The sequence below is a fragment of the Lutjanus erythropterus genome, chromosome 18 (genome assembly GCF_056507025.1).
Source record: "Lutjanus erythropterus isolate fLutEry1 chromosome 18, fLutEry1.hap2, whole genome shotgun sequence".
NCBI lineage: Eukaryota > Metazoa > Chordata > Actinopteri > Lutjaniformes > Lutjanidae > Lutjanus > Lutjanus erythropterus.
Window position 1 is genome coordinate 37,685,079 of NC_139334.1, and position 10,493 is coordinate 37,695,571.

Here is a 10,493-nt window from a genome sequence, read left to right on the forward strand (position 1 = left end):
AGGATGGCCTGAGACCAAGACCAGACTCACTCAGCGCTGCGATTCAACAATTCTGATTGGTGAGAATCTGAAAATTTATTTAATTGACTTGAAGTTCAGAAAATCTTCAAATCATTTATCTCCCTGTCACCAGTGAGATCCAACATGGGGGAAATGTACTCAAAGTCCTGAATTTCCCTGTGATGGAGACAGCAGGGGCTGGCTCACCTCCCATCACCATCAGATGGAGGTGTAAAGTTTGCCACTGAACTGACTGGTGAAACAAACATGTATAACATGGGACAAAAGGATATGCTGTGCATGCTGAAAACTCCTCAAAGCGGGAGAGAAAAAAACAGAGAGAAAGATCTACATATGGCAGCATTGACTATGTTCCAAGGACGTTCTGTGGAGGTCTACGTACAGCTGTGTACTGAGTGTCAGTCCTGAAACAAACATCTGGAGATGTTTGTTTCCAATGTGGCAAAAAGGGACATTGAGCCAAACACTACCCAAAGACTGATCCAACTCAAAAGATGATTGACTCGTGGCGGAATCATGAGACTCAATATCTGACCATAATGTTCAATATAATCATGTTTTGAAGGTTTATCGACAAAAATTACCTTTGTTGTCTACATACTCAGATGTGTTCAACTGGTACCAGACACACAACACACATTTGCCTATTTACATAAAGCATATGACATCATAAACACCCCAGCCTTTCAGAAGATCCCTAAAACTGATATTGGTCTAATCAGAGCTCATTAAATCTGTCACCAGGAAGTGCACGATTACAATATGTTGATGATTAAATGATTCATGCTTTAAAGGACCAGTGTGTAATAATTACAGGAATTTATTGACATAAATGGAATATATTATACATAAGTATGCTATTTATTATTATCAATCAACTTATACTCACAATCGTTATGTTTGTGTTACCTTAGAAATAGCCATTTATAGTTACATACTGTCGGGTCGCCTTTTACGGAGGCCGCCACCTTGCACCGCCATGTTTTCTGCGGCTGCGCAGAGCGGACACATTACGTAAACTTCGCAGCGTAAATACGGACGACGAAGAGGAGGACAGACAGCAACGTTTACTGGCAAACTATCTTGTTTTCTGAAGGCTGACAGCCACAGTTTTGACCAGTGGATGATCATAGTTGTTATTTACCACAAGAAAAAGAAGCAGACTGTGAACTCTTGTTTCTCAAAGAAGTGAAAACATGAAGAAAACAAACGGCAGCGTGAGAGGAGGCGACAGAAAACAAGGACTAACATCGGTGTGGCGTTTACCACATGGAAATCACTGATGAGGGACTGTTTTCACAGCAACACCGAAGTTGCCTCTTTTCTGCTGGACAGGTAATTCATCTTACACACGTAATTTCACTTTATTATGAGATAGCTTTAGCTAACGATATAACATGGCCACGGACATAACGCTAATTATTCACACAAGTAACGTGTTCGTCCTGTGTTTCTGTCGATAATATGTTTGTTACCACGATCGTAATTTTGCATGTTGTTTCAAAAGTATGATCAGGAGCTGAAATATCCGGTGGTGTTACAGAGATTAGCTCACGGCTGCTCGAAGTTATTGTCTATAAATGTGTAGAGCTAATGTGACTGTAGCTGACTGCTGGTTTATGAGTTATAGCTATAATTTAGTGTGGTTATGTATGTCCAGGTGAGCCATTCCTCTCTGCACCGTCGGATGTAACAGGATGTGTTACAGGTGTGTGTGACTGTGTCACGTAGCTCGTATTTTCTTTATGTTTCTGCAGCTATGACAAACGTCCTGTAACATCACCTCCTATGTACAGAGAAAACCTTTTCATGTCTCAGCTGCAGCTTTATCTACCATCGACGCTGCTTCTACTGGGACAGACAGGTTAGTCATCACAATGAAATAACAGTGTTGTCCTCACAGGTCTGATTATCAACCTAACAGCACTTATTAATAGGTTTTCCATTAATAGTTTATGTTTAATGTTATATCTCCATATGTGTCAGGTATAGAAAATGCTGTGGTTATTTTTTATTACTATATTACTTGTTATTGTTTGCCTATACATTCATTATAATGATGTAAGATATAGTCATAAAGTTACTGTATTTTACATCAGGGGTATTTAACCATTGTTGGCTAAGAGTATGTAAGTTTTCATCAAAGCAAAATAAGAAAAAAATCAAAACTTGTTTTCACTAATTAGTGCCTCATATCTGGATGATGGCTGCTAATCAACTGAATCATCAGGTGTGGTTTTTGTTTGGGATGAAAATCTGCATACTCTAACATCTTCATGGAATATAGTTGAATACTCCTGTATGACATCACTATGTATATTTTGTTTCTCTCCTAATGGCAGCAAAGGTAGGAGGACAGTCCATTCTCCTTAACTAGCTGAAAGACACTGTAAGTCATTTGGGATGCCACGATGGAGGAGCCTTGGACCAGATGACCCCAGAAGGTTCACTTTGGTGCCCCCCATGCATGGATCTGCCACACCAGAACTGGTGCAGACACAAGTCAGGAGAGGTCTACGTAAGTGACACATTTATTTGCCTTTAATGTGGAATATTAACCTGCCCTGTAAATTATACTTTTGGTGAAATATTAGTATTTCCACACTGCATAAAAACCAAATAATATTCTAACTAAATGCATCTTGACACTGTCTTCAACAGGACTGACACTCAGTACAGCTGCTGATTTGGAATGAATTAGACAGGAAGTCACCGTGTTTCATCCAACAACAAAAAGCTGAATCAGTGTGTTTCTCAGGGAGGACCACAGGATGAAAGAGCTGGAGCTCAACGATAACCTCCAGAACCTCACAACTTTTAGTGTTCAAACAGACAAATGTCTCAACAGCTTCTTCTGTCTTTATCCAAGTCAGCTCTGATAAGGACAGAATAAGTTGTCAAAATGTTTGTTTGTTGACTAAAAGCTGCAAGTTATGATTGTACACCAACATTTCTCCTTCTATTCACAACACAAAGCAAAGTGTTCTTTTTTATATTTATCTTTTCATTCCAAACTGTGAGGTACAGCTGTCCTCTGTAAGGCTAATACACATCAGTGTAACCTGAAGTAGAAATGAAAATTTACAGACATTGCAGGGAAGTATTGTCATGATTACCGTATAATTGCAAGCATGTTTATATGTATATCACTGCAAAAAATAAATCATGTACATCTGATGATCAACTTTTTTTTATATTTATTGTCCACATTTCAGCCAAATAAATAATAGCCTAATAATATCAACATGTAAACAACAAATGTCATGTAATAAGTAGCTCAGACAGGGTGATTCTCAGTTAGGAACACAGAATGATAAACTCACAGCTTTTAGTCTTCAGTTCAAAAAGACAAATGTCTCATCAGCTTCTTCTGTCTTTATCAAAGCAACTCTGATGAAGACAGAACAAGCTGCAGAAATGTTTGTCTGTCTGAACACTAAAAGCTGGAGGTTGGAGCAGACAGCATTTCTCCTTGTATTATCAAGACTGACAGGGATGACCAACACTGTTTTTTATAAATAATTTATATTGCTGATGTCATTTTTGTCAGTGGTGTTTGTTTGTGTTTTTTTTTTTTTAGATTAATCTTTGACCCCTGTAATGATAATATACATTAGTGAAGCCTGAAGTGGTCATGAAAATGTACCAACACTGCAGGAAAGAACTTCATATAAAAGTACATATTTATATGTATAAAATTGTAATAAATACAGCAGGTATATCTATTAACTACTAATTGCACTTACAATTCAATGTAACATTGAATTACAAATAATGGACTAAATAAATAAACCATACATGTAATATTAGCAGAAAAATATGAAAATATGGAACATACTCTGCAATATATAAATAAATAATTTATATAATCTAGAACAAATAAAAATTTTGTTTGATTCCCTGATGTTATATACACAGGTTAGTGAGTACTTGTGGTCCTGTATTGACACTCCAGAGGGCCTGGAAGGAAATGCGAACTTGTCCCTGATGCTCCAAACACAGCAGCTGGGGATGACAAGTCGGTTTCCCTGCACTAAAGAGCCATGTAGCCAAAAAATAAAATGCCTACAGGCTGTGTAATGATACTCCCTGTTGTCAACCCCAGGCCCCCTCAACATGTTCCTACAGTTACCACAAGTACACCATGATACCCTGGTAAAAGGTGGAGCACCATGTCTGAGCTGATGCATCATCAGGGCATCAAACAGTCCTGTCTGCCTGCTCAGGAGCTGAGTGGTGAGCTGCCTGTGCTCCTCCAGAGTCTTCAACAAGTCTCTGAAGAAATAATACACAGGAAAAATACATTCAAGGTTAATGAGATGTTTGATATTATGCTGGTAATATGCTAATATCACTGCAGTTTATGATGTACAGGCTGTTCGGAGTCAGAGTAACACGAGCTGAATGATGCTGTTCCTCTGCAGTATTTATTATCATTCAGTAACATCCCAAGTAATGATGACTCGCGTTACTCTGAGATTACTCGTTACTCTGAGATTACTCATCAGAAGACACACGACACTAACATCGCTACATGAAGAGAACAGAGCTGGAAATATAACTTTGTGTTGGATTAGTATAACAAAGTAATTTTCTAAATACATACCTTCATTTGTGAAGCTTCAAATCGCTCCTCTTCATCCTCCAGCGAAGCTTCCGCTCTGGTCGCCCCCCCGCACCTCTCCCTCACCTGGCCCTGACTGCACCGTAACCTCGGCCTCTCTGCTTCCTCTTTCTCGTCCTCTTCCGCTCCGTCTTTCTCTCCCTCCTCCTTGTCCTCTAACCCCCGACCCATAACTGAGACATTGACTCTGTAAACGGAGAATAAATAAGCGTCCCGCCGTAACTATTGTACTATCACACTAAACAACTACACTTACTTCGCCAGTGTCGGCGTGTATCACCATGCAAAGCCACTCGACAAAATACGACCACATTGTGGAGCAAATAACAGTTATATTTGCCATTTTACATGAAAGTTATGACCTCTAGAGCCTAACAACGAAACACGTTTTTTAATATTATCCATAAACAAACCTCAACACTGGAAAGACTAGCTAATGCGAGCGTTACGCCATTTTGTCACGTGATGGCCTCCTTACGCTTGAAAAGGGAGAGGCAGCGTAGGGGGAAATCCTCTTTGTTGCATTCTGAATTTTGATCGCTAGATGCCGCTGAAAATCACACACTTCTCCTTTAACTCAAGTTCAGTGTGAAAAAGACATATTTGAAACATTTGGCTGAAGAAAGTCACAAAGCTAGCTCATCAAAACTGCAGTTTGTCCTACATGTGACATTTTTGGGTCATGTGATCATATCTGAGGCCAAATTCCTCTCCCAAAAAAGAGTAAAAACATTTCAAAACATTTTCAAATCCAATCATAAAGAAACAAGTTATGTCTTTTGTGTTCCTATTGCAGGCCCTTCATTCCCAATTATGCTGTCCTCGAGGCACCCCTGAGCGCAATCGCACATGAGCGAGGCCTAGAAGCACATAGTAAAGTGACATGGACTGCTGATACAGGATAAACATTTGTTGACTTAAAACATGTCCTTCTGAAGACTCTGATGACTCCAACTCTTGGGTCACCAGATCCAAACCGACCTTTTACTCAGACTGTAGACAAAGAGTGCTCAGTACTCTAGGATGGCAGAGGCAGACAGAGACCTGTAGCCTACTTTTCAGCTAAACTTGATGCTTTAGCTACAGGAATTCCTACTTTTTAAGGTTACTCTAAACTAACTCTGCTTGTTCCACATGTTGTTTCATTGATTTTGCTTTAGCAGAAAACATCTTATCTTTCAGCAGCAAGATTGCTCTTTTATAACACTGTTCTATTTGAAATCCCTGATATCACTGTGAAAAGATACAATGTAACTGAGGTATATTTCTGGTAAGATAACCATGGGTTCATGTGTAGTATAGGCCTACTGATCATACAGTCTCTAACCTTCTCTAACAATTCAGCGTTGAGGCCTGAGAGCCATGTATTTCCATTTTTGGGTATCATGAAGATACAGCTCTTTGCATCGGTCCATGTTAGGAGATGTGCGGAGAACACAACTATGTTCTTACAATAACTGAAGTTTGTTCCCCCAGACCAGATTTGCAAGAAACACCTTTGCAAAATCCAGATTTTGAACTGTTTGTGGATGGATCAGCATCACGCAACCCTGACACAGGAAAAAAAAATGTAATTCGTTTCGCTGTGGTAACCAGGGGTGAAACTAACTAATTACAAATACTCCAATTACTGTAATTAAGTTTTTTTTGTTTTTGTTTTTTTGGGGGGGATAATTGACTTTTATGAGTAGATTTTCAAGTCTGTACTTTTACTTGTACTTACGTATTCATTTCACCATGTGATCTACTTAATTACTTTCAAAATGACAGTTGAGTACTGAGTACAATTTGAATTTGAATTGATATCCAAACCTTTAATTTGCATTTTTGTAGCCAGTCAAGTGATCTGATCACAAACGAGCCAATGAAAAGACAAACAACTGAAAAACAAAACAAAATGGTGCGGCAGCAACTGTTAAGGGTGTTAATGATTAATCATTAGTCAATTAATTGCCATTTAGAATTAGAAATGTATTCATTAATGATTAATCAATAGCCAACTGCACCTCATTTGATATTGTTTTGTCTGTTTGTTGAATAAGGAAACTTAAACTATGACTCAAAAATAAAAATAAAACAAAATTAGAAAATAAATGGTGTTATGTATCTCATAAATTATCAATGATTAATCAGTTAAAGCTTTCAACTATTGGTTCTGGAAAATGCACAAAATTTACAACCCTAGTTTGGAGAGGTGACAGTGACATCAATGGTTGAAAGTAACTAATACTCTAGTAGTTTTTCAGACAAATACTTTGTACTTTTACTGAAATTTATTTCTAACGCCAGTACTTTTACTTGTAATTGAGTAATGTTTTAGCAATGTAACATATTTCTAGTACCCTTTTCACAATTGGTGGTAACTGCACATGATACAGTCAATGCCAAATCACTCTCATAGAAGCATGTAATCTAGCAACAGACAAAACAGTGAATATCTACACAGACAGTAGATATGTTTTTGGCTTTATGCATGATTTTGATACAATTTGGAAACACAGAAATTTTCAAACACCATCTGGCAAACCTATAGCACATCACACTCTTGTTTTACAACTGCTGGATGCTGTTCTGCTCCCAAAACAGGTTGCTGTGTGTAGGATAGTTGGGGGCAACTGGAAGACACTGTCATGTCCAAGAAGTCAGGTAACTTGCTCCTTCCCCCTTGTGTGATCCCACTGGTCTGATTGTCTGCCCTGCCCTGATTGTTTCCACCTGTTTCCCATTACCTCATGTGTGTGGGTATATAGTCTGTGTTTCCCTTTGTCCTGTGCCAGTTCGTCTTGTCTTGTGTGCCAGAGAACCCACGTCTGTTTACTCCACAACTCTTGTCAATTCAGGTTTTGTATTCTTTGATACTTTGTTTTGCCTTAGATTTGTCTTGTTATTTTGATACTTTGTCTTGTTATTTTTCCTCAGCCATAGCTATTTTTCCTCGAAAGAGTGATTTTGATTTCTTCTGTGTTTATAGTATTTTTTCCTCATCAGAGTGTTTTTTTGTTAGTTTGAGATCTTCCTCGATTGAGTGATTTTCCTTTGTTACTTTGATATTAAAAGATTGTATATTGGGGGCGTGACCATGCCACTGAACTGAGTAGACGTGCTTCTGGGAGCTCCCGGTGACATTCGGCTAAAATCCGTCATTATTTTGGTAAAAAAAACACGAACACAACAGTTAACCATCACCGACAAGGTTGCAGAATACGCCACGTTTAAAATGCCATCGAGAAAAAATAAGAGTAAAAGCGCAGTAGACTTTGCCGTGGACGACGACGAGTGGGATGCTAACAGCATGACAAGCTCAACAGAAAATGCTAACCCGTCATCCCAGCCAGCTACAGCACCTGCCGATACGGACCCAAACCTGGATGTTATTCAAAGATTGGACCTGATGAGAAATGACTTCGCCACTAAACTGGACGGAGTCTTGAATGCAATCCATGATATTAAGAGAGATGTGAGAGATTTTTCAGGCCGCATGGACGAGGCAGAAGAGCGGATCAGTAAAGTCGAGGACGCCGTTAACTCGGGGAAAGGCAAGATCGAGGAGCTCAATAAACAAGTAGAGCAACTCACATACAAGGTGGACGATCTTGAAAACCGCTCGAGGAGATCAAACATCAGGTTGGTTAACCTACCCGAAAAAGCTGAAAAATCTGACGCAATCGCTTTTCTCGAGAAGTGGCTACCAGAAGCTCTGGGTCCGGCGGTGTTTCCCTCGCCTCCAGTCATCGAGAGAGCACATAGGATTCCCACGGGGACACAAAGCGCCAAATCCCCCCGACCGAGAGTCCTCATCATTAAATTCTTAAACTTCCAGGACAAAGTCAGAGCAATGCGTGCAGCCAGGATCAAAGGCAAGGTACTTTACGGCGAGCAAGAGGTCATGTTTTTTCCCAACCTATCTGCAGAGTTACAGCGGCAGAGGAGACGCTTTGACGGGGTGAAACAGCAGCTGAGATCCCTGGATGTCCGCTATGGGATGGTATACCCCGCCAAGCTCCGGGTGACGGTCGACGGACAGACACGCGAGTTCAACTCTCCAACAGACGCCGAAAAATTCACAGAGGGTCTGAAACGTACCGGCGGTGTTGAGGAGACCTGAGCTGGACACTTCACGGACACTAAACTTGGAGGCCATGTGAGTAATGACACGGGGTAGACATTGGACGATAAAAAGAAACTGCACTTGCAGAGTGTAATTCACCCGCCTCCTAATTTTACGTTAGTACTATTACTTTTGGATGCAAGGTTAAATATAATACGAGAACTGTATTCACATTTATTCAAACTATGAAAGATGGGGGTGTTTTCTTTTTCTATTTTCTTTCTTCTTATATATATATATATATATCACCCGTGAAGCCACTCCTGTCTACTCCTATGATGGTCTCCTATAAGCTACTGTTCTTTTAAAGGGTCCGTGTTTTTTTTATTTTTTTTTGAATTGGCCCAATATATAACAACTATAAGTGAGGCGTGGATGCTTCAACATTTCATTCTCAGATTCGTGATGTTGCCGAATTGTTGCCGAGAGACTCATAAGTTCCATGCTTATTTATTTTGTTTTATCTTCTTCCATTTGTGCTCTAGTTTGTAAAGGTGCACGAATATTGTAGTTCAGCTGACGGCTCCCTTGCTTTGCACTGGATCCGTCTTTGTGTATGGTTATTCCCATAGACGAAGAGCGGGGGGGGGGGGGGGGGGGGGTGTTAGTGGCTGTATTGTTCGGGATAACAGCGAAGGGGATTGGTTTGTGGCAGCATTTTGTTTTTTACTATGTTCTTTTTGTACCCTCTTATATCACTCACGGTGCAAATCTGTTTTTTCGCACTTATCATGATACTTCACCACAAAGCTACAGGTATATCCAGGTATCAAAGAACCAATTTTAAGTTACATACTAATATCTAAAATTTATTTAAGATGATTCCAATTAAAGATTTAAAATTTACATCGTGGAACGTGAGGGGGATGGCTAAATTAATTAAATTGAAGCAGGTTATCACTAGGATTAAACAACTAGATTCCTCAATTGTCTTTATCCAAGAGTCCCATTTACTCAAGGATGAACTAATGAAAGTACGTAGGAGATGGCCAGGCCAGGTGTTCTCCTCCTGCTTCTCATCACACTCGAGAGGGGTCTTGATATTGATACGCAAATCTGTACCATTCCAAGTAAATAACTCTATTTCAGATTCCGCTGGTAGATACTTGGTGGTACAAGGTACACTTTTTCAGGAAAATATCAACTTAGTTAATGTATATGCCCCCAACGATGATAACCCTGCATTTTTTGAAAATCTATTTCTGTTAATTGCCTCCCTCCCAGGTACAGCTCTGATAGCAGGGGATTTTAATTGCACTCTTGACCCAGAGCTTGATCGGTCCTCTGGGGTGGATACTTCACATTCACACAGCAGGAAAAAGATACAACGATTTATAGATGAACTGAATCTCTGTGATCCTTGGAGAATACAAAACCCGGCGAAAAAAGAATTTTCATGTTTCTCGTCATCACTTAAAACCCAATCTCGTATAGACTATTTTTTAGTTTCCAGATCCCTGCTGCCCAATATATCAGGATGTCAATATGATAGCACTGTTCTATCAGACCATTCTCCCACCTCATTATTTTACAGCAATTTTCAGTTGTACAGAGGGGGCAATAGATGGCGATTGCACCCTAGATGGCTGCAGAACTCTGAGTTTATCAAATATGTGGGTGGTCATATAGATCTATATTTTACTGTCAATACAGATCAGACTTCTGCGGCCACTAGATGGGAGGCGTTTAAAGCTTATATCAGAGGCCAGATGATAAGTTTCACTGGCTCCAAATTTAATA

At 39.7% G+C, this 10,493-nt stretch overlaps 1 long non-coding RNA gene across 1 annotated transcript; it reads left to right on the top strand.

Annotated features, from left to right (window-relative positions):
* Positions 1–1,070: 1,070 nt before the first annotated feature.
* On the top strand, positions 1,071–2,965 carry LOC146311429 (uncharacterized). Its single transcript, XR_014772341.1, has 4 exons — positions 1,071–1,356; positions 1,779–1,885; positions 2,364–2,539; positions 2,683–2,965. It is a non-coding gene; the product is annotated as an uncharacterized LOC146311429 (long non-coding RNA).
* Positions 2,966–10,493: the final 7,528 nt, after the last annotated feature.